Raw genomic sequence first — 21095 nt, forward strand, 5'->3', positions numbered from 1 at the left:
TTGACATTTCGTGACCCCGACAAATAAATATATTTTCGAGAAAGACGAGTTTCTGCACTTTTTGCAAATCGATACGAGCACCTTGGGTTTACCAATTCCGCCAGTAAAGGTCACTCGATGACAGAAATGTAGTTACTTGTTTAACGTATGTTCGTAATCGCAATCGGAGATCACGTTCGATAGAGTGAATGTACGATAACGATTCTTGCAAATAAATGGCATCATAAACGATTATTTCAACTCAGTTTACTGTACAATGTATAAAGTTGGCATTTAATCGACGATGAAAACTGATAAATGATTTAGAGTGGAATAGAAACGGTAAGGAAGCGTGTTTAAAATATTCAAGTGAATCGAGTAGGTCGGCGGGTCCGGAGCGAGCGGCGCGCGGCGTGCGGCGCGGCGTGCTCGCAACCTTGCGGTGCGCAGCGCAGGTCAGATTTTTCGAAGGTCGATGACTCGCGCCTGTAATCGCTACGAGTTATTATTATTTGTTAACGCACCCCGGGACCACGAAGTGTTTCGAATCGGAGCACGAATCGATGCGTGAAATAGTCCCCCTGCTCATGATCTCGTATCAATCTTGCATTGTCCCCTAACCTGTCAGTTTAACAAAGTCTTTGTGATGTTCATCTTTTGCAAATAAATAAAACATTATTCACTTGAGACATTCAAATTACGTATTATTAAACTATGAATGATCAAAACAAGTGCGTGTATTTAATACATTCATATTTAAGTCGTAAATCAGCTCTTAAATGTAATCTGTCGTAGAGTCACATGTTACGAATTTGTATCCAATAATTCAGACGAACAATACGAGTTGCTTGACGACACAAACGTACCGCGATGTTGTCAGTGAGCGGCCTTCGGGTTGCGTAACATCTGCGCCCATTTGTTACAAGATAGATAAAAAAATAACATTAATAGGTTTGTGAACGATTTTGGAAGGGGGATGATGGGTGCAGAATGAGAGTGAAGTTGAAGTGTTGGTGTAGGAGACGTGTAAATGTAACGTGGGTAACGTGGCACGGCCATGTGGCGCGCCATGCCTTGCGACTGATAAGCGTCGTGCAACTCTACCGTGACGCATACGGCACAGCAATATATTAAACAGTGTGACGGGAATTCCACCATAGTTTCTTGCCTTTTGACATTTTATGACGGGTATTTGAGGGTATTGACTGCAGGGAATTAACGCACACTTATTCAATGTTTTTTCCTCGCTACACGTAGATTTTCAAAGTACAGTCATAATGTTTACATCAATTTATTTACACTACAAATAAACAATGCCTCGATTGTCTGTAATAGGAATTGGTTTATTTATTACAATACACAGAAGTCAAGTAGAAAAATGAACAAAGAAACTTTTAAAATTTAATCTTAACAAATTGAATGTAACCTGAGATTTTTTATTTGATCAAAAGTAAATCACCAGCTATGATACAAAGGGCAAAAGATTGTAAAGATTATAAAAAAAAACTAACATCCCTACCCTGGCCTGAGTAAACGGAAAGTCAACTACCTGCCGCGACTGCGATCAAGAATAATAGTAAATGGGAAGGGTCCCAAACGCGTGGTGGATATTAAAAAAATACAGAAAAAAAAACTTTGTCGTTGGTGATTCTTATTTTAAATGTTTATACGTCAGGTCGATTCAGAAATACGAGAGTCTTCGGAATCTTAGAATTTCTTGTAAAGTTTGAAAGTTATTTTTATCTTACCAAGAACTCAATAACTCTCGATAGGGTATTAAATACATATTATAGGGTATTATATATACGGGTATACTCGCAGTCTGGTAAGTAATAAAGTCCATTAGATATTCACACCGAGGCTTCGTCTATTTATGGAAATTGCCAATAAATTAAATCAGAAATTACCTATATTGGAGCAATGAAAAGCTTGCGAGGCTGATAAACCTTTCTGTTCTAGATGTTTCTTGCTTAATAAATATATTCTGATAGCTTTAACAGAATGTAAATTAAACAAAAATACTGTAGATTATATCCAAACTATCAAAAGACCAACTTCAAAACTAACACAATTTGAACGTAGTTAAACCAACAAAGTTTGGCTTCCAATCGATACGGGGTGTTGGCACTTGCAGTACGAATTCGCAATGAATACGATAATCGAGTGGTAGTCTGTGAAGGTCGGTGGCGAAGGCCGTGGGCACGATGAATGGCGCGGAAGCGGTATCGGCCCGCGAGCGCACGCTTCTTTACACTGTGCGAATTCTGATATTACTTTACTGCAAATTTATTCTTTTTTTAACCTTTTACTGTCCAACTGCATGGCATGGGTCTCCTCCCAACGAGGAGGAGGTCTTAGGCCGTAAGTCCACCACACTGGCCAAGTGCCGGTTGGGGACTTTGCAAGCTCTCAATAAATGTATTAAACAAATTTTAGGCATGCAAGGTTGTATTCCTTCACCGTTGGAGCATGTGATAATTATTTCTAATACACACATAACTTCGAAAAATCATTGGTGTGTTGCCTCGGATTCGAAACTGCGACCACTTGCGTGGGATTTGCCAACTTAAACCACTCGGCTAACACAGCTTTGTTACTAAATTTATTCTAACTTATATAAAACTTATGAGGAATTGTCGTGAGAAAATCAAACATGTTAGTTCTCTGTAATGTTGCTATGACGTATACGACGTTGCGTTGTTCCCACCTGGCCACGTGTATCGACATAACGGATTAGATAGTGTAAAGGCCATTACTTCCTCATTATGGTTTAAAATAACCTTTTAAAAGGTAAAGTGGAAAAAAATGTGATGCAGTCAGATGCATTTTAATTTCTTACTCAAAAAGAACTCTATAAAACAAGACTTAATACACCTGCTGAAATATTCTTCGTGATGATCTACTATCACCACTTTTACGTGTTTTGTGAATAAGATAACTAACATGTGTCGTTTTTAAAGCAACGCGTAGGTAACCAACCTACGCAATCACAGCTTATTAGCTCTTCGTCTATATACAAACATCTCTAGCTATAAGACTGATAAACTACAATACTTATACCACGTCTAGTACAGTCTTGAAAAGGTTATCTATTACGTAAATTCAAGTTATACTCAGTACTTAGTATCTATTGCGTGTTGACTAGTGACATAATATCACGTGTTTACTTCTCTCTAGGGTTTAACTTAAAGATCTAGGTATAATTGCGTCGTGGGAAAACGTCTGTATGATGAAATTGGGAGCCTTATTTTAGTAGGAGACTACAAAATCGACTGACAAATGCTTCTAGCCAAAAAGCGCAAAATCGCCCCCTAGTGGGCACTGTAGCTTTTTTGGATGGTACGTCTTAAAGCAATGGATATAAAAGGGGTGATAGATCTGTTCCTTGTAGAGGGGGCCCCCTTTAAAGTAAACAAGGAAAAATGCATAGTTCGAACAAAAGACCCCCATTTCCTAGTCAGGTATCCGACAGTTTAGTTCAAAAATATTAACAAGTACACCACAAAAATGTGGTTTTATCACTTACTCATCCAAAGAATGTAATAGATACGTGTAAATATATACTTTGTATATTCGCAACACGATCCGTTTCATGTTGTTTTTTCTCCCTGGTCATTGACACGTACACTTGTCGTAATTAAACACAATGTAATTAGACGCTACGATTACGTTACTTAATACGTATCTTGATGCCAATTTAATTGTTTTGTGTTCACATTACTGAGGCAGATCCGGTTGCTTAGAAATCAGGATACTTTAATACCTAACAATTATGCGTTTTTAATTTGCTGCCAAGCAGAAGTCGGCAGTGTTGAATGAACTTCAAGCGTAAGGCAATTTAAACTGGTGCTTATTAGATTAACATACTTTTCCTGTTACGATATCGTGGTCCTATTACATCAATTTTGTGTGTGCATGGATAGGCAAGAAAAATAAAATATTCTCTACATTTTTCGAGCCTATATTTGACAGGTTCTCTTCGTGGACTAGGCTAGGTGCTATTCGAACGCGTGCTCTAGATGGACTACCTCAATTTTTTATACAGGCAATACGCCACATAGACAAACTCTTTAAAAAAAATCATAGTAGTATTTTTGAGTACCAGAAAAATATCAATACATTTTAAATTCAAATGTAACGTCAAATCGTTCCGCCAACATCAAATAGAACTACCCACACGATATAAAACTCTACTTAGAAACGCTTAAAGAACTCTATTGAAATCTGATTGCTTATTTATTTTTGAATTGGTAATTGAAATTGAATTGAAATAGAATTTCTTTTACTTTTATATTACAGAATTATTTGAAGACTTCTCTTCTGTGCTATGCAATTTTGCTTTTCCATTCCTGTATTTAATTGGATACTTCTTTTTAATCAATTCTAATAGAAAATAGATTAATGTTCTTAGTATTATAGGAATAGACATAATCAATTTGGCGACTCGTGGAATAGAGATAGTTCTGCCAACACTATGACGCTTTTCGTCGACGGCGAAGACAGAAATATGCATAAAATTTTGCAAGATCATCTTATTTGAAGCTATTTTATATATAAATATTTATTAACTCAGCTTCCTCAAAGCTCAATGTTTTATCTCTTGGTAGCCTTGAGTTTTAAGATTAAGGTAAAGTGCCCTATTACGGAGGGTTTTCGCAACATTTGAAACTAAGAAACCAAAATAAGCATTTGTAAGTGTGTTTATAGGTGCCAAACTATTTTATCGTCAAAATTGGTATCTATATTTTGTATTGCTGTTGAGTGCATGCCTTATTTCACGATAATTCTTATTTTAAAAAAATATTTAAATAGCAGGGTCGAATTCCCCTAATACGGAGGTATGATTTCGGTGAGAGCCTATTACGGCGGTAGACGGCTCCTAACACGGAGGGTCAGCGTTTTTTTTTTCATTGAGGTGCCTTACATTCATATATACGTATAATCACGTCTGTTATACCCCGAAGGATTTAGGCAGAGGTGTATCAGCACATTCAGCACCCACATTTTGCCAATTATATTATTTAAGTCCCATGTAACAGGGGGCGAGCCTATTGCCATTTTCGGGTACAGTTCCAGACTCCGGGCTCCTCCTAAGAATTTCTAGAAATATCTATGCATTCTCAAAAACACCTTGCTCGACCCGGGGATCGAACCCGGGACCTCATGCACCGCATGCAACACAAGTTGCCACTACGAGTCCGAAAGTCCAAAACAAATAATATTTAATTCCGACGGGTTCCGTAGGAATATAAGCATGAATAAGAAGTAATTAGTGTATTTTTACACGCGCCTGTATAGCGTTCACTGATTTTAAAGAAATAAAAATACAAATTTACATGCATTTATAAGTTTTTATCACTTTTGCTTTTATCAAAAGTACATGCATATCAAATAACTTTCCCAGGAAAAACTTTTTAGTTATTTACAGAACCCTAAAACTTGAAATTGTATATTCTATGAATGAGGCTGTAATAGGAGATCATAGAACCTATTACAGAGTTACCTAGAAATAACTACCACCGTAATACGAAAACTACTCTTGTTTTAATAATCCTAATTCTGACCCATAAAAAATCGATAAACAAAAGATTGTAAATGCTTAATCAAACTATGACAGTTTTTTGGCTCAGATTTGTAAAACTCAAGTCAACACTTATACAAAATAATGATTTGTAATCAATTAAAATACACCTTCCTAATCTGACCACTTCTAAGAAATCAACATTTTGTTCTTAACTGTTTTCGAATAAAACTAGATTTCTAATTAAGAACACATACCGCAGAATATGGTTTCTAATGTATGAGATAAATAATTATTTCAATTAAACTTAGAACTAATGAAATAAGTTAATAAATTGAAAGTTATAAGCAATTAAATATAACCAGTGTTTTTCCTATTTCGGAGTTATACCACCGTATTAGGATCAACCTATAAAATTCGTACCCTTTTACGGCGGTATTTTATTTTTGATTTTTTGGGCATAAAATGAGTTACAAATATGAAAAAAGTTATTTAAATACTTAGTGTATTAGTAGGAAACTTATATAAACAACACATAAACAAACTTGAAAGGGTTATTAATACAAAAAACTTAGTTTATAAATATTAGTGTACTTAGTTTTGTTGTCGCGCGTTTGTATGAAAACACCTGTCACATCGATGACGTTACACAAACTGATTGATTTTGTTGTGTTGTCTTTGTGCAATACGGGCGAATTTCAGTTATGTCATGAAGTAGTAGATTTAGTATAAGTAAATAACATTTTTATGTACTTAAACTGAGTAAAACAGGAATAAAACTCGAAAATAGAAATACCACCGTAATAGGAGCCGATTTTGACTACCTCCGTAATAGGGCACTTTACCTTATAATTTTGAAGGAAAAAATACAGCCTAAATATAAGCATATATTCAATAATTAATTATTTGTATACGGTCTTCTAAGTAGGTACTTGACTTTAATTGAAAAAAATATATCTCAAAGACGATCTCAATTATTTTTAACAACTCGAAGAAAACATTCTCGAGAAAAATATTAATTGGAACAAAATACTGTATTCCTTATTGAATTCAATAAATAAATATGTTTATTATTGTATGGAGTTTCTAGGAAAAAAACATCTTCTTAAACCACTTCCATTTTATAACATAACTGGAATTAAATTTATATTTTACTTACCTCGAGTTTATAAATTCATTTTCTTAACTCATAACTGTCTCACTGCCGGGCAAGGGTCTCCTCCTGAAGAAGAAGGCGCCCTTGCACCACGCTGGGTTAGTGCAGATTGGGGACATTAACATTAAATAAAAAATACTGGACTCAAGGCCTAACCCCTCCCTCATTACGGGAGGACACCTTTGCCCAGCAGTGGGACAGTAATGGGTTACATTTATTTATTTATTTATAAAAAATACTAGGAAATATGAGAAACAACCGCAATTTTCATGTTTCTCGTCCCAGTTATAGGTTAACATCTCTTAAGATTAACATACAGCCTAGTCTCAAACCAGTCGGAGGAGTGTTTACTACATATCTAATCTATACGTACAGGCCACTATTAGCACAGATACGGCTTCTTTTATCGTTTTATTCCGAACTCTGTGATCCGACAAGATATTTATCCAACCACATATAAAAATACAGATGTAAAGATAATAACTTGATGTGTTTTAAAACTATGAAGGACTATGAAACCGAGAAGTTTGGAAGGATAGACTGGAGGCCTTTCTTCAGCAGCGGGATACCACAGATGGCTACATAAATTATATAAAACTAGTACATACATAATATATCGCTTTTTCCCATAGCGGTGTAGGCAGACCAAAGATCGCCACTTGGAACGATCCTTACAAACTTCTCTTGACTCATTCACAACCATACATTTTGTCATACATAAAACTAGTCATTTAAACTTAAACAAGTATTGCACCCCACAAAGGTTTATAGACAATTGAATAGATTATAATCGAAATAGGTTCCAACAACGGAAACGGAACAGGGTGTAATCGTTTAAATGCAAATGTTAAGCTATTGAAACTGAGTAACCTTTTCAACAATGCAACGCTTAGAAAAACTCACTGAGAAAATATATGTGCAGATAAAATGTTTAATCTACGGACTGAATAATACTATGGCGCTGTATATTACTACTACCGTTTATTTTCTTGCAAAAATGCTGTAAGTAGTCTCCTACGTGACAATGAACGAATTTAAGAGAAATACGAACGTTAGATAATTTACAAAGAAACACGTTATTGGCACGTACACGTATCATTTTCATATCAAAGCACACAACAGGAAAACAAATGGATATTTTGATCAAATCATTTGTTCCGAAACGATTTTTGCAAAAAAACGTGAATGTCGACTGTCGCTCGGGAATGCAATGAGTGAAAAAGCGCAAAATCGCTGACCCACTGACCCAATTGTGGTGTCCATGAGTGAGGCAAGGTCAGGCGCTTGTTCGTGTATTATAATCACATTTATACCGGCTGCTAAACTCGAACACCTACTTACCTACAATATTTTAAAGTACTTAATTACTTGTATTTATTTAGGACACATATTTTACGGAGTGTTTTCATTTCTGGGCTCTGTTATGCTCATAATTTTGATTTATATTTAGAAATGTAATCTTTGTAATAAAATAACAAATATATCAAAATTAGAAGTCTAAAGTCGTAACCATTAATGTAACAACTTCAAAGTTTTGGTTTGAAGAAAATTATACGGCGCAAAAGATTACGCTTTTCGCAAACGACCTCAAAAAGGAGGTTACAAAATGTGCGTGGATTTTTTTGGTTAATGTCTTCTAAACTAAAAGTTTGACCTAGACGAGATAAAAACTAGTTGCGAAGTACGCCCGACCTTGGCTCCAAGTATTACGTTTTACGGATCACTAGGCTTACTTGCCTCGATCGGACGATTTGCCGAAATGGTGTTGGAAACTACACAAATAAACTTTATTCTATAGTTCTTTCTTTACGATATTTCATTGGTAATAAATGAATGGTAGTGAAACTAACATCAAGTATTTAGCTATTATGAAATAACAATGAACAGTAAGGGACCTGTAGTTTTCTAATCTTTATTTGTTGACTCTACATTTCTGAATTCAGTGGAAAATTAACTGACGTCGATTTGACAGCAAATCGATCAAAATTTACGTAACAATTTGAATCTAATAAAATTGATATTCCGTACGTACCAAGACCCAAAAGGATTACGTAGGGCGAAATATGGAGTTAAATACATAAACATAATAGGTCAAGTTGACAGATGTTGACCATAATCAGTGCATTTCATAATTATCAAGGTAATCAGTGACATTTTAGGTCGACGTTTCAAACCCATTTATATTTGTCACAATTTAGATAATGTAAATAGCAAATGAATACAGTAACTTGATAAGGAAGTGTCATTGAACGTTATTTACTAAAGATAATAGTAATTTATTATCTTCGTTTTAATGCTGATTAAGTGTTTGACGGAGGGCGTTATACAGGTTACTTTTAAGCAGTATATAATATATAATAATATATAAACGAAAACGGAGGCCCTTGGGTTGCTTCAACAACTCTGACACAAGGCTAACCACTACTAACATATAAAATAGTTATCATTGAGGGTAGACAACCTTTGAATTCATGATTTACATTAACTTTGTAGACAGATTCGATCGTATTTTCATTCGTACGTCTATTGGAAACTTAGTTTATGATCATCTGTTTATGCTCGTTAATTAATACGTAAGCAATTCAGATATGACCTTTAGACCCACTAGATTGTCTTTAATCATTGTTAATTATCACCAGATTACGAAATACCTACTCCTGGTTAAAATGTCGTTTTCATTGACGTGTCGAGTTAATTCGTAGGTTTGTATGTCTTTGTGATGTGCGTGTATCGTAGTTGTACGACACGTAACAATCGAGTAAAGCCTGCCGCCGGAGAGTGAACCGTTTCGAGTAACGGAAACGAATACCGTCACACCACACGAAACACTTTTATTTTACTTCTCAAATATACCTGTAGATACCGACTCCGTTATACATGCACAATTTTTGTAACATATCTCAGCGTTTCGTTGCGTCATACGCCATTTTCTGGGTTATTTCCTGTTACAAAGCCGCCTCTCGCTTTTTTCAAGTCAATTCACTTACAACAATTTCGTTGAAACGTCTACGAGTAACAGTAGTAAGTTTCAGGAACACTGTCAGTTGCATTAACTGTAACAATGACGACTCTACAATTATTAAGTTTTGCACGAACTTGTTTTGCTCAGCAAAAACAAAGCCGTATTCAGTGACAATGCCCTTTATTTACAGCACATAGCACGTATCGTTACGTAACCTTTTCATATTTCAAAACAGATTTTCGCTTACAGTGAACTTGTCTATCTACAATACTGACACGTGTTAATGTGACATTGGAATATATTTTTTCTTCATACATTGCATCTATATTTCATACATCTCTATTGCGTAATATGTTCAAACAAGTGAAATTTTGTTGGTGTCCGTATGACGGCGATATGATGAACTTTAAGTGCGACCTCGTTACGCAAAAAGGGGGTAACGGTATTCCGCCAGAGTCTCAAGCGTACACGACACGCCGAAACTCAACGATCACTTGGAAAGTATTCGCTTGGAAACGGTCACTTTCTCTAGAACAGGTCCCAGTGTTGGTCCAACCGCGGAGGTACGTGCTCGCACGTATACCGACGTCTCTACACGACTATACGGACAGTGCAAATAAGCTTAAACATTGTGAAGTACGTGATATGCGCCTGACCGGTTGCTTGTAATGTTCAAGTGCTGAGCCTAAGGTAAACCGTGCGTGCGTGGCTCTACCATGTAAGTACTATTGACCTTGCCAGTTTTGCAATACGATGACGATTTTGTAATAAACCGAATATATGCTTAAGCGGATCGAATCGAAAATTTTATCATTGCTTAATCGATGAATACAGTAGGCACTGCAGAATTCTTTTACGCAATTTGCACATTTTTGGCTCTTAGAATTATTTCCCCACAATGCAATTAACTAAATTTCGTAATTGTTTAACTTCAGCGGCCATAAACTTGAAATTTTATTACCACCTAACTTACTTATTACTTCCACATAGTATTTTTGACGAATATCGACGTTTAAAAGAAGAAATATAGTTTTCCTTTTATTGCGTAAATATATCCTATAACACTTTCCTTCCTCTCATTAACCCTGTTTACGTCGTGAGGATATGGTTGCTAACGAGTTTATAACTTAAATCGAAATTTAATAATGGCATCGCCGAAATAATTTCGCAATAGCAATCAACTCGTGAACAGTAGTGCTAGTGAAAGGTTCGCAAATTTTGCCACGAGTTAAATTGCTGCCATTAAAAATAAATAAACTTGTAAGGCAATGACTTGGCATAGGAATGAAAAAAAAAAACGGGTGAAGCGCGAGAAAGAGAGGGATATAGAACCAAACAAGTGCGTTACCCCCACGAAGATTATCCGCGTATTTATTTTTATTTATCTGTGGTGCGTAGCGGCATCGGCCCGAGCGCCGAGCGAGCACCGCTGCATGAGGATACATCATGTTTATAAATCGACTGAAATGTTTGTCGTATTACCATTTCAAATGAATTTATGACCAGTACCGGTTTGTTTCCTTTAACATAATATATCAGAGACAAGACAGCGTTAGTCACCAGTCTCTATAGATCTATCGTCTTACTTTTCCTACACGCAGTTTCAGCTCTATCTTTATCTTCCTCGTCAAGTTGTGTAGATACGTTATTTAATTTATCAATAATGAAAGGAGTAATTAGTACCCCGACAGGTTTTCGCTTATCGTGTTTGAAATAACTTAGTAATTAGTTGTATGTAAAATTGGCATAACTGGTTTGAGTACTAGTAAACCTAGTTCTGTCGCCGTCATTACCTGCATCTGTGTCTGTGTATTGCCTGTATGTGGCTATGGAGTAAACTCTAGTTTTATTTGAATGAACTACATTTGTGCTTGGTACAACGTGGAAACAAAAACTAATTCAGGCTATCAACCTTGTCACAATAAATTGATAATTTATTCAACGACATTGTCTGACATTCTAGGAGGATAATAGATGCAACACTCGCACATTTAAATGCACCAAAACTAACTAGAGATAAACAAAACAGAAATTTTAAAGAAGCTACACTCTAGTCGCACATCTAAACTAACTGACGATAAAGAAATGTTTCCACGGCCTTTACAACCTTTGTTCACGATTTATCACTTCTTATCTGTGAAGCTATCTTATTGATGTGTGTCCCTCATAATCGTACCGATGCCGCTGATAACATGTAGCTAGATTTCCGAAAGAATCCATTTTCAGTTCTGGTTAAGTACAAGCAATTCGACTAGCATTGTTATTTGCTGTAGCAAATAAGCGCTGACCTTTACGCTCGGGCGTTTGACCATGAGATATTCTGAAGGTTGCCTACACTTATCGGATGGCCGGCCAGCTAAAATTAAAGAGAATTATCTCTTCACCATTTATAAGTTAATCTATAACCACGTGACTCGACAGCTAGAAGAAACTCGTAGACTTGGACTAACCATAACTGTCGCACTGCACAAAACAGCCTACAATCTTCTGTGTCTGACATTGCTGCTGTGTGTGTGTCAAGCCAATAGGTCGACCAACCAGTCGACCAGACGCTCTCCCTCCCTCGCTTTGTCCTCCGTCTGCCTCTCCTCCCCTCCCCCGACGCCCCTCCACTCCATTGCGCCAGCCAGTCAGCGTTCGGTCGGCGTACGGACCGCACGTCCCGCGCCTCTGCTACTCGTAGACTTCTTTACGTCATAGTTAATTTTGTGCTCATTTTAAAACTCACACAATCCAGTAAGTGACACGTGCCTTATCGTCGCGTTCTGTATTTAAGAGCGTAGTTTGATCTTTGGTGATTGTCAGAATAAAGTCATAAAACTTACTACCGCTTTGTCTTGTTACAGGTACCTACTTGGAACTGGGTGTGAACCCAGATACGGTGTGTGTGGTTTTATGTAATCTTATTTATACTGTTAACGAAGAAACTTAAAGTGGAGTTTGTGAATTATCTGCTTAGTGTTTGTGAATCGGCAGATTTATATTGGAGCTAATTGATTCAAGTAAAAGTGCAGTGTACACTTGAACAACAGTTCTCCGATTGTTATGCCCAGTAAACAAGTGATTTGTGTCATTATTGGATTGTTATCTATTTGGATTCTCAGCAGCTAAATGGCCATTGTGAGTATTTGTCTGTTCTTTATCGACTTTCATATTATTATGACTATTATTTTTACAACGTCTGTTTCTTATGTGCAATGTAATCTATATTTAAGTTTGCGGCTATATTTTATTCAAAAATAGGCGTATTATCTGGGCTTTGTAAAGAAGACAAGTATAAAGTGGACATTTTATAACTTTTCGTTAAGTCTGGCTGCTTTAACATCAATTAGCCCAAAGATGCGAAAATTGGGATTTGGTTTTCAAATTACTGAAAAATGTTTTCGAATCCTTAATACATTGCTGGTGAAAACTGTACTCAAGAAGGATATTTTTTTTTTATACTCCGTATATTAAAATACAAAATAAATAAGAAGCAAGCTCGTCGGTGTCGCACAGGTTGAAGTTTTTTATCGGGCTGCAATAAATAGTGATTCGGAGAGTTCAGGCAGGTGCAGTGAACATTCTACGAATTCTCACGCTCGCTTGCTTTGTTGGCCTTCTGAATCTATTTGCTACATGTATAAATTACTCATTGTGAATTGTTGAGCAAGGCTGCAAAGCTAATGAGACATCGAGATTGCGAATATACGGGCGCCATCTTTACAATTTGACTGACGCGCATAGCGACCTCGTGAGCAAGTTCACTAAATTTAGAACACGGTTGACATTCTGTGCTCCCGATGCTTGTTTAAATGTTTAATCACTGTTTACAATCCATATCTATGGAGATTTATTATCTACGCGAAAAGAGTTTCCTTTTGTCTCTTTTAGCTACTGCTCTAAAGTCTTGAGTCTGTTTTGAAGCTAGGCTGTTTCTCGTCTTAAAACTCGCAATATTAAGTTAACAGTGGCGAGGACTGCTATAATATAAAATTGATATTATGGTGAAGTGAATAAGGAACGTGCAAAAATATTTGTAGTTTTTTGCGAATTGGCCACGGCCACCAGACCAATGAGGAAATAAAGTTAAAATATTATAACAAATCGATTTTGGCTCTGCAGCTTCGGTCAAATTCAATTTACCGTAAGTGAAACCGTCGGATTTCAATTTATTTAGATTTGGACATTTTCAATTTGCAACACTTTCTTAGTCTTTTGGAGATTTATAGAGACCTAGATGTCGTTTTATCTCGTTTTAGTGGTATCGTGAACATGTGTAAGCGATAGCGTGTAGCGAGAGCTTGGGCTGTTCGCGCTCATGAAGAGGTATAATATAGTAAGTGGGTCAAGGCGCGCTCGCGGGCGGCCCGCGTTTCCTACTCGCCACAGACACTGACGACACCACGAGGAAGGCACTCGTTATTCGCACTTTACAACGTTTATTGATATGAACTGCTTATAGTGAATTATTACCGGTAACTACTTCTGATAACTTGACTGTTGCTGGTGCTTCGACCAAATCGTTGATTTCTAGTAACGGGGTGACATTCAAATATAGCTACGTCAAATTGTAAGTATTGGACGTACTATCGAAAGGTCTTTATACTGTTATCTGTCACATGTGCCGTATTGCAAAGAGAACATCCTTTAATGATTTTTGTCCTTCTTTCACGAATGTAGCTACTTTATGTTGACGATGTAGTTCATTGAGTGTTAACTTATTTCATGGTGCGCTAATGGAATTAGCATTACCTACATCGCTATTAATATTGGTTTAACCCCATTTTCTTTTGTAATGCCATATACAATAGCGATTGGTCCGATTTGCAAATGAGTCTGTTGTATACAAACAAAGCTACATACTTGTTTAGTAGATAACAGCAGTTTGTACCAGTTAACGTGTGCGCCGAGCACCGACCCACTTAGATACCGACTATCACTTACCGTTACGATAACGTCCGACCACTTTCTCTACACGCTCCATTTCGTCAAATACCTCGTCCTCATGCCTGTTCACTCAGATTGTAAGCACCAGTTTACTCGCACACCTATAAATTACTTCCACAACATCTTTACTCACTTTTATTCTTCTCCTTTACGACTCTGTTTATAAGATAACATTTATACAGTCACATTTATCATAATACTTGTATCCTTGCCTTTATCAAAGGTTACTCTCGTATTCAAGATTCATACGATATTTTTATCATATTTTACGTAAATCCGTAATGTGAGTCAAGGTGCTTTAAGTATGCAATACGAGAAAAGTTGCGCATAGATATTTTCGTGTTGGCGACGAAGTGAGCACTTTGTTTAAACACTTAACGGTACTGTAGTAACGGTAACTCGCAAATTCCGTCTGGCAGTCATCATGTGTGTCTCGAGCAGCACGATTATCGAATGTAACATTGACTTTCACATTTGTGTCGTGATGCGCTGATGTAACTGGGGCCGGCGCTGCGCCCGCGCCGCCTCGCGCCGCTCCACGCCGCGCCAATGCGATTAGGTAAACGTTGCGCACAGCTTTCACTCCACTTTCACCTCTATTTCCGCGTTGCTTGGAGCCACTCATTGGCGCTCATTTACACCGATTATTGCATATTGCAACATTTTGATGGCCGTTTTATACCGTGGTATGTTCGACTTTGATACAGGTGTTTCTGCTATAACCTACTTTAACATAATGTGGAAATATTTAACTTTCAAATGTTTAGTTATTGAAGCGGGATTATGGTATTGTTACTGAAAAAAATCTTGATACTCATTGTGGTTTTGAATATAACTTTACTAAATACATGTCAAAGCCCAGGGGAATAATATTTATTTAGGTCACGTTCAGATAACATTTGGAGTAATATGACGTCACTGAATTTGCTCTATTAATAATACAAAATTGTTTAGTTTATAAATATCTATTTGAAACTCATTATTACAAATTATATTTCTATCTATATCTACATTTATGTTTTCAAATCATATCTTTAATAAGTAATCGGTAAGTCAATGCCTTTTTATGACCTTATTTTTATTTAAGAATTCGTATTAATTTTGATAATTAACCAAACATTACAGTGTGTGTTTTATCTATAAACTCGTAGCTAGGCGCTGATACCGTTTATTTACTTTAGCACGATGCCAGAGCAATATGTTGTAGAGGTTATCACGTTAGATAACAATATAACGCTTCCTATAAACCTCACTAATATTTATTATATGTATATCAAAATACAATATGTCACACTAATTCTTAGAATGTGTAGTTGATTCGTTCTGAATTCTTGAGACTTTACCTGCTATGCCATGACTCATACTTCTTGTATTTTCCCGAATTAGTTGTAGTTAAGCGGTTTTCGGAAGAGAGTTTCTTTAACTTTTTTCATAAATCTTTAGACCAATTTAAATAAATCTTTGATCGAGTCGTAGATTTTTAACAGATATCGGCGTTTGAAAGTTGTTAAACTGCAATCTACCTAACTAAGTTTCTAATACTTTTTAGTAATCATTATCGTTTTGGAACTTTTTAGTCTTTAATAAAATTAGTCAAGTAAACGTGATACTGTTTGGGAATAGTGTCGTGACATTGGCCCGGTGACCGATTGTGAAGTTGCTCCGCTCGCCATTCGTTTGCACAACTGTTCGTTCTACTCAGTCCGCCTGTTAGCCACATCACTACATCTGCCATCGAATGCAGTTATTATGGTGATCGTGCGAAAGATTATCACTGGTTACGCAACCGCAATACTGGATTATGAACATTGTATTCAATTGCATGCAGGAAACGTCGACATTGTTATGTAATTGCCGTTCTGGTCATAGACATGATTAACATTCATATTTTTATTACTTCGGTGTCTCGTTTTCTGTGTCAATACTATAATTTTGCCACGCGAATGTAATTGGTGATACTTTGGCGAATTTATAGAAAATATTTCTCAATTTAAACGTTCTATTTTTTGGGTTAAGGTTAGGTTTTATTTCCATAAATATGTAGGTCTGTTAAATAGGACAGTGAGTTTTATTAAGCGACGCTTTAATAATAGTGAACAGGTTCGTGAGTTGTTTGCGAATTGTAAAGTCGCAACTATTGACCCACTGACACACAAACGTCTGAAGGAAAACAACTTAGTCGAGTGTCACAATCGACTCACGATGTTACTATCGAGATTACTTTCGTTTACGATGAATTGTATTTTGTTAAAATACCTTAATTGATGCAATTAAAATAAATAATTGTTACTGTAATTAACAAAATAGATTATAATATTTTAATTGCTTTTGAACTTAATTATTCTGAAGGTCTCTGTGATCTGTGAGTTAACCAAATTAAAATTCAGAAGGAGCTGAAATTGGATGTCTAATAACTACAAAATAAGCGCTGAATTTTCTTGTAAGACGTTCTGACTTTGTTCAACGTGGAGTAGGCATATTTACTTTTCGATGAGTAATGACATAATGTGTTATACTTATTAAATAATGTACACACGTTCCACGATTGTCATAGTGGTAACGTAATCTGTAAATATTATTGATTACGACGTGTTCGATCAATATTTCATGTTCTGGATAAGGTACCTATACCTGGAACCGCTTGTATTTACTTATACGCTAACCCTTGGATTCCACGAAGGTACTTATAATTTGCGGTCCCTGACGCATAAGTATTTGTGCCTTGCTCTTTCACGGAATACGATAAAGATATCGATAAAATACAACTCAATATTTCAATAGCCCATGATATTATGATTCGTTAGAAGAACGTTTGATATACGAATTAGGACCTCGGAGAATTTAGTACGAAAAATTATTTATGTTCTGTTTAAAAAACGTTAAAACAAATTAATTCTGTCGACTTACATTTGGGAGTAAAACAAGTAATCCGATTATTTATTTATAATTTTGTCCTCAATAACAATAAGCGAGACACAATGACAAAAATTCTCAACAAAAAATTCCGGCGCGAAAAACAAGCAACAAGGAAACTTCGCGTCAACTTCCCCGAAGTTTTTCGTTTCATTTCCTACTTGTTTCTATCAAAACACAGACAACAAAAGGACGATCGCGATCTTAATATTGTTAGTTGTAATGTTGGAGACATTCCAAATCGTCGAGCTCTACTTGTTACAACTCCCGAAATAGATCCCTGTAGGTATTTTATCTCAACCTATTTGTGTTACGCACAGCTGTTCGCTTTTGTAAATCGAAATTTGAATCGTAATGAAACAGCATTAAAGAACTGTCGTTCGATTCTCAAATCGGGGTCAGCTATAAACTCAGCTTAGGTTATCTGTATCGTGGATAATTCCCGTGAAATGGAACGAACTAATTAATACTAACCAGAGACAATAAAATGTTCTTTTACGATTTATTTGTAGAATAGTATTACCAATTCTTGGAACGTTGGGAATCCTGTTTGTTGACTAATGACTCTACTTAAAATATTCACATAAATAAGGCAGTAAAACCTAGAAAATATTTTGCCTTAAAGTAATTAGGTAATGATTGTAGGTACTTAATATGCGTGTATTAGTTAAGTAAGTTAAAACAATACGATTTTCCGTATTTATTTTTGATATATTGATTATTGGACTCCCCGGTGACGTAATCTTAGTGCACTGTACTTAAAGTAAATATTCTACGTACTGGCACTGACGCGCTTATTATTTTAAATTATTTCCTTTAATGTTACAAAGATTTATGAGTATTCAAAAAATACATTATTTTAACAGGAAATACCTACTATACGACATTCATATTTATCAGCCTTGTAGTACGTGTCTGTTTTTATTAGTTAGTATTGAAATATTTACGACATTTTACGACCACAAATTTCGAGGGGGATATATTTGGTGCCTCGTAGCCGTGCACAATGGGACATTGACCTCGCATACACCCGCCAAAAATGTTATCGCTAACAATTACAATAAAACTGACGCATCACACGTACCGCGGTATCAGTTGGTTCCGTAAAAACAAACGACGTCAGTGAATGCGGTAAATACGATGAAGTTTTAACTATGTACAGTCAAATAGAAAAATATGCGCAGATTATTCGTAAGTGAAGTGAATAACCGATAAAACTATAATATTTCATAACAGAAATAGAAAACAAATACAGGAAGTGGAGGCAATTGAAACAGCTCGATGTTAGTCGGTCGACGGCCATAAACAATGCGGATCTAATAATAGAGGGCGCTAGCGCACACTAATGAAAAATAGAACAGAAATGTGGGCCAGAGCCGCTCCCGCGCTTCGATACGTCTCTCTATACTGAAATCCTTTGTGGTCTATTTTCGACACTGTAAAACACGCAGAGTAATTGGGAAATAAATTAATTACTTACAGAATACACACCTTTGTTCTTATCAGAGTTTGCCTACTATATTTTATTATTTAATGGCCTGCAATGTGTATTGTATGCAGCGGCGTGTTCGCGTAGGTATTCGTTGTGGGAATCAATTAAATATGGGCTCATGGTGTAAAACGGCCGGGGATGGGGAGCATGAGTATAATTTCCTTTCCCCTGTGCATCCCCTTGGCCATTATTTGCTTACCCAGGCTGTGGAGGGTGGCTCGTGAGGGCAGTAGGTATGATTCCTTTACGAACGTGATGCGTTAGGGCGTTCAGAAGATTAATTGACTCTGAAATTAGTTTGTGCCATTATTTTTACGCTAATTTTATTGCTGACGTTATTAAAGAGTAGAATGCATTTTCGCGCCCCATGGACCTCTCCTATTACCATATATTTTCTTTTGAAATGTAAACTGTTTAAGCGAAGTGTATTTTAGTAAAAAATATACCATAATCAACTGGAAGTTACCAAGTTCTTAAGGGTATAAAATTAAATTTGCGTACTACTATACTCTACTGAAGCTGTCAAAACAAGATGTAAATCAATTGAGCCAAAAGAAAAGTGTCAAGACTTAATAAATAAGTAATTCACAAAAAATCCGAATCCGACTAAAAAAGATTTAATACCTCTGGCTTTCTCTATTGTAGAGATCAAACACGCCACTAAAACGTTTCATGCGAAAAATTATAGAGTTTTGAGGCGTACATACATTAAATATTGCTTACGTCATCGTACACCTACACAGGTGCGTTAAATTAATGTCTTATTACGACACCATGCTAAATATTCCACAAATTATACAATATAATGAGCAAAGTCACTCATGAATAACGGTATTTGTCACTCAATTTTATCTTTTTAATCTTTCACAGCATCTGAAATCTTCATGCGTCAATAAAATTGTCTTAAGTGCCCGTATGTACCTACGTATGTATAAGATACCCGTCGACTAGTTACGCGACACCTACATACAAGTATAATGTAAAGTACCTACGCCTGTGATCTCATTCGTCATTATTAATAGCACTTGCGAAATCGTAGATATAAAAACATTTTGGCGTCTTTCAATATTGAAGAAGACAAAAAGTATAGACATTACGATTCACCTTGTTTCGTGCGCGTCGCGGGGGCAATGACCCGCCACAGCTGTACCGCGTCTGTGTACGTAAATAGTGTTAAACACACGCGCACTGTTGTCGAACGAACATTTTTGTTTTTTGACGAGCATACATACGTCAATGTTGCTAAGATATAAGTAAATTTCATACATATCTGTAAGTTTCACATTTACGCTGTCTTGGATTTATAATACATACCATATCTAAGTAATAGCTACATTCAGTATACATTTTTCGTTCGTCTATTTTTATTTTCTTTCGGAAATATGTGTCCGAAAATACGAAAATGTTCCTATTGTTACTTCAATGATCCCTTAAAGTATTTCAAACAACAATAATCGTTATCGTCAACTAAGTGACAATTAGTTAACTAATGACATCACTTAATTGCTGTGAAAAAAAACATTTAAAGCAATAATTAACGCAAACCTGTTAAAACAAAGTTGTGAAAGCTTTTTGTTTTGAAATAATGAGAATTTTGCGTTTGGATCATATTCTTCGGAATCAAAACTTGTTTGAGTAGTACTGAGAAATTTGCAACCACTAAATCGTTTTATAATATACATACATATAATACCACTTTTTTCTCAGAAAGGTATTAGGTAGGTAGAGATCAAGGAACGCCACTTGGTCAATATTCTATTACATTTATTGATTGATTTCTATCTAAAATAATGTCTGAATTATAGAAAGTGTACATTCTTTGGCACATAATTACGATTTCCGAAGCGTATTACCTTTATCTTTAATAATTGTTTTTGTTGTGAAGTTCGATAATAAATAACATAACTTGTTGTTTGTTATTTATATCAATAAGAAAACACGTAATAACTCTGATCGTAATATTATGTACCTACGTAGAACTTTTGCGTAATAATAAATTATTTCATTATTCAAAGGCCCATAGTTACAAGTCCTATTGATCATAACAATTGAAGAAATAATTACGAAATGTATTTGAAATGTGTAAAAAGTATGTTATCCAAGATTTTTACGGAGAAATTGTTTGGAATTTTCATTCAAGTAT

General features: G+C 35.9%; 1 protein-coding gene across 3 annotated transcripts in view; it reads left to right on the forward strand.

Moving 5' to 3' along the window:
* The window catches only part of LOC142973514 (uncharacterized), a 59818-nt gene that overhangs the window by 20708 nt on the left and 18015 nt on the right, over nucleotides 1–21095 (forward strand). For 2 of the 3 annotated variants that reach the window (XM_076115301.1, XM_076115303.1), the window contains exon 3: nucleotides 12465–12738. The gene's annotated coding sequence lies outside the window, so the exon portion shown is untranslated. Of the gene's footprint in view, nucleotides 1–12242; nucleotides 12355–12464; nucleotides 12739–21095 lie in introns of those variants that run through there. The other variant, XM_076115302.1, reaches the window with a different exon arrangement.

This window comes from Anticarsia gemmatalis, chromosome 6, assembly GCF_050436995.1.
Source record: "Anticarsia gemmatalis isolate Benzon Research Colony breed Stoneville strain chromosome 6, ilAntGemm2 primary, whole genome shotgun sequence".
In the NCBI taxonomy this organism is placed as follows: domain Eukaryota; kingdom Metazoa; phylum Arthropoda; class Insecta; order Lepidoptera; family Erebidae; genus Anticarsia; species Anticarsia gemmatalis.